Here is a 4,569-nt window from a genome sequence, read left to right on the forward strand (position 1 = left end):
TGGGGTGAGGCCGGGGGGGGTCCGGCAGGCGGGCAGGAGGCGGCTCTGGGGTGAGGCCTGGGGGGGGTCCGGCAGGCGGGCGGGAGGCGGCTCTGGGGTGAGGCCTGGGGGGGTCCGGCAGGCGGGCAGGAGGCGGCTCTGGGGTGAGGCCTGGGGGGGTCGGGCGGGTGGGCAGGAGGCGGCTCTGGGGTGAGGCCGGGGGGGGTCCGGCAGGCAGTCAGGAGGCGGCTCTGGGGTGAGGCCGGGGGGGGTCCGGCAGGCGGTCAGGAGGCGGCTCTGGGGTGAGGCCGGGGGGGGGTCCGGCAGGCGGGCAGGAGGCGGCTCTGGGGTGAGGCCTGGGGCGGGCGGGCAGGAGGAAGCAGCTCTGAGGTGAGGCCTGGGGGGGTCCGGCAGGGCGGTCAGGAGGTGGCTCTGGGGTGAGGCCGGGGGGGGTCTGACAGGCGGTCAGGAGGTGGCTCTGGGGTGAGGCCTGGGGGGGGTCGGGCGGGCGGGAGGAAGCAGCTCTGAGGTGAGGCCTGGGGGGTCGGGCGGGTGGGCAGGAGGCGGCTCTGGGGTGAGGCCAGGGGGGTTCCGGCAGGCGGTCAGGAGGCGGCTCTGGGGTGAGGCCGGGGGGGGTCCGGCAGGCGGGCAGGAGGCGGCTCTGGGGTGAGGCCGGGGGGGGGTCCGGCAGGCGGGCAGGAGGCGGCTCTGGGGTGAGGCCGGGGGGGGTCCAGCAGGCGGTCAGGAGGCGGCTCTGGGGTGAGGCCGGGGGGGGGGTCCGGCAGGCGGTCAGGAGGCGGCTCTGAGGTGAGGCCAGGGGGGGTCCGGCAGGCGGGCAGGAGGCGGCTCTGGGGTGAGGCCGGGGGGGGTCCGGCAGGCGGGCAGGAGGCGGCTCTGGGGTGAGGCCGGGGGGGTCCGGCAGGCGGGCAGGAGGCGGCTCTGGGGTGAGGCCGGGGGGGTCCGGCAGGCGGGCAGGAGGCGGCTCTGGGGTGAGGCCGGGGGGGGTCCGGCAGGCGGGCAGGAGGCGGCTCTGGGGTGAGGCCGGGGGGGGGTCCGGCGGGCGGGCGGGAGGCGGCTCTGGGGTGAGGCCGGGGGGGGGGTCCGGCAGGCGGGCAGGAGGCGGCTCTGGGGTGAGGCCGGGGGGGGTCCGGCAGGCGGGCAGGAGGCGGCTCTGGGGTAGGGTTACCATAGGTCCGGATTTTCCTGGACATGTCCGGCGTGTTGGTCCTCAAATCCCCGTCCGGGAGGAATTTCCAAAAAGCTGAACATATCCAGGAAAATAGGGAGGCATAGTAAGGGGACCGCCTCCTCCCCGGGGCTCCAACTTTCCCGGCTCCCGCCGCTCTCCACCGCAGCAGGGGGCCGAAGCAACTTCCCCAGCGCAGCAGCAGCGGGAGGGCGGGAGGGAGGAGGGGGAATGCGGGGAGCTCAGGGGAGGGGGCGGAGTTGGGGTGGGGACTTTGGGGAAGGGGCGGAGTTGGGGCGGCGACGGGGGTGGGGAAGCGGTGAAGTTGGGGCGGGGCCAGGGCCCCGTGGAGTGTCCTCTTTTTGCAGTATTGAAATATGGTAACCCTAACCCAGCGCCCTACCCGCCCCACGCTCCGCAACCCCCATGCCCACCCCACGCTCCTCACCCCCCCAGCCCAGCGCCCCCCAGCCCCCGCCCCGCCCGCCCCATGCTTCCCAGCCCTTGCTCACCCCCCACCCTGCAGCCCTCCCGCCTGCCCCACGACCCACAGCCCCCACCCGGGCCTGCACACACCAGCTAAGCCTCCTCCCGACCCCACCCCAAACACACCCACAACTAATCCCTCACCAGGCTCTCTCTCCTCAGCCTGCACCCTCACAAAGGCGCCACCCCAACCCCTGACACAAAACCCTGCACATCACCCCAGACGCAAGGCCCTGCCTGGGACGGGGCTGCCTCCCCCACACCAGCTGACGCAGCACCACCGCATGTGCTTGCACCCACGGGGGCAGCTCGTAGGGTTCCCAACTCTGACTGAAGCTGTTCCAGGACTCCCCCCCCCCCCCCCCCCCCACGACGTTGTGTCATTTTCTTAAACTATCCAGTAAAATCTCCTGGGTTGCTTCCAATAGTCACCGGGAGAATCGATGGCAATGCTGGGAGACTCCAGGCCAGTCCAGGAGGGTTGCCAAACCGAGCAGCCCACAGGCCAATCCGCTCTGTTTGCGCCCACCTCCTAGGGCTCACCAGAGCTCACACGTCCCTGGGGACGCCCTCGTGCACGTGGTCAGCTGTTTGCTCGCTCCTGGAAACCCCCGCTTCTGCCCAAGGCCCCAGCCCTTCCACCACCACACCTGACGGAGCCAAGAGCCACCGCCCCTGCACCGCAGCCACACCGGCCCGGTCCTGCGGCAAGCCCCCCAGCAAGCGGAGGAGGGCGGGCAGGGCATGGCCTCAGCCTCCCTAGCCCCACAGCATGGGAAAGGCGGGTGGCCCACCCCCACCAGCGGGGCCAGAGCCAGAGAACTGGAGCCGCACGCAGGGTGTAGTCACGGCCAGGGATGGGGTCACGCTTGTCTGTTTGAGCCTCCCCCAGCCTATGGGACCACCTACCGCCCATGCCCTTCCCCGTCTCCCCCTTTGCAAGCCCCCGGGGGAGGCAGGATGGGCGCCCGCCCCCTCAGGCAGAGGAGCTCAGGGGCCACCAGGACCAAACTTCCCACTTCCTGGCCCCGAGGCAGGGGCTGTTCCAGGCCTACAGCAGCCTTCCCGGGCCAAAGGGTCACTTTAGGGCACCAGCTGCCTCTCCCCCACACTTGTAGGGCCAGCTGCCAAGAGGCATGCTCAGAAAGGCTCCCCTAAAGCCGCCTCCCCAAAGGCTGGGCTGCGCCGCAGGGAACAGCTTGTCACTTTCCTTGCCCCACTCCCAATGGCGGCGCTGAAGGGAGGCAGGGTGCCAAGCGCAGACAGGCCTGGGGCACGTGCCCCCCGCGTCCGCCAGCTGGCCTCCCACACCGGCTGCCTACGGGGCAAGAGCACCCGTTGGCTGGGCCGGAATCACCCTTCTGTGGCCCGCGGCTATTCGATTGTGTTGGGCCCCCGCCCCCATGTACGAGTGTTTTCCTAATTTAGAACAAGCTGATCCCACACAGGGGGGCTCCAGCCCAGCGGGGGGGAACGGCAGTGTTCGGAGCCGCCTCCGCTTCCCGCCCCCAGCCAGGGCCACAGATGGCAGCAGGGGCTTTAGGGGCTGCAGCCCAGGGTCCCGGGCTAACGGGGGACGCAAAACGATCTGGACTTTTAGCAGCTGCCCAGAGATCTTTTTGTGGGGCCTCCCTTAGCCCAGGGCCCTGGTGTCCAGCCCCCAAAGCCCCTGCGTTAATCCGGCCCTGCCCGCCGGTAAAAAAAAAAGCAAAGCAAAGCAAGACAGGGCTGGCAGATGGTGCCCAAAGCCCTCGTGCTGGGCGAGGTGGCTATGGCCTGGGAGATGTTGTAGGCGGCGGGAAAAGCGTGCAGTGGAGGGAGCCGCGCAGGCGTCAGCGTCAGGAGCCCAGGCAAAAGCCTACAGCACCCAGTATGTCTCCCCTCCAGGTACTACCCAGGCCCGACCCTGCTTAGCTTCCGAGACCAGATGAGATCGGGCATGTTCAGGGTGGGGGTGTGACTGTAGACACCGGGGCTGGCGGCTTTGCCACCTTTAAGCGAGTCCCCAGCCTGCACCTGCCTTCGTCACACCAGCCAAACCCCGCCCCCTCCCCGCGGGTGTGACGAATTACAGTGTCTGCACGGAGCATGCTCAGTTCTTCCGCTGAAGCCCCTGCCCTGCCCCTGCCCCTGCCCTTACACCCCTGGGGCTCTGCAGGCAGCTAGTGATTGCGAGGGGGCAGGGTCTGAGCAGGGGGTGGGAATTGACTGGGGGGGGGGTCAGGCAGCTGGAGGCGGGTTAGGAGGGGGCTGAAGGGGAATCAGGGCTGGGGGGGCAGGAGTTACGCCCAGGAGGCAAAGCCCGGCCCAGGGGGGGCCCAGGGGGCAGCAGGTCCCCGGGGGGGGGGCAACAGCTTCTTACCCCCTCACCTACTGGTAACCGCTACCGGCAGCACAGCCTTACGCGGGGCAGTTTAATACACTACCCCCCACCCCTCCCTTGGCCCACACCGCCCACGTCCTCAGCACCCCCCCGCAGCCCCTGCCCCACGACCCACAGCCCCCACCCCAGCCTGCAAACACCAGCTAAGCCTCCTCCCGACCCCACCCCAAACTCGCCCACAACTAACCCCTCACCAGGCACTCTCTCCTCAGCGTGCACCCGCACAAAGGCGCCACCCCAACCCCTGACACAAAACCCTGCACATCATCCCAGACGCAAGGCCCTGCCTGGGACGGGGCTGCCTCCCCCACACCTGCTAATGCGGCACCACCGCACGTGCTCGTACCCATGGGGGCAGCTCGTAGGGTTCCCAACTCTGACTGAAGCTGTTCCAGGACTCCCCCCCCACACAGACGACGTTGTGTCCTTTTCTTAAACTATCCCAGTAAAATCTCCTGGGTTGCTTCCAATAGTCCCCGGGAGATCGATGCCAATGCTGGGAGATTCCAGGCCAGTCCAGGAGAGTTGCCAAACC

The sequence above is a fragment of the Chrysemys picta genome, chromosome 11 (genome assembly GCF_011386835.1).
Source record: "Chrysemys picta bellii isolate R12L10 chromosome 11, ASM1138683v2, whole genome shotgun sequence".
NCBI classification, from domain to species: Eukaryota; Metazoa; Chordata; order Testudines; family Emydidae; genus Chrysemys; species Chrysemys picta.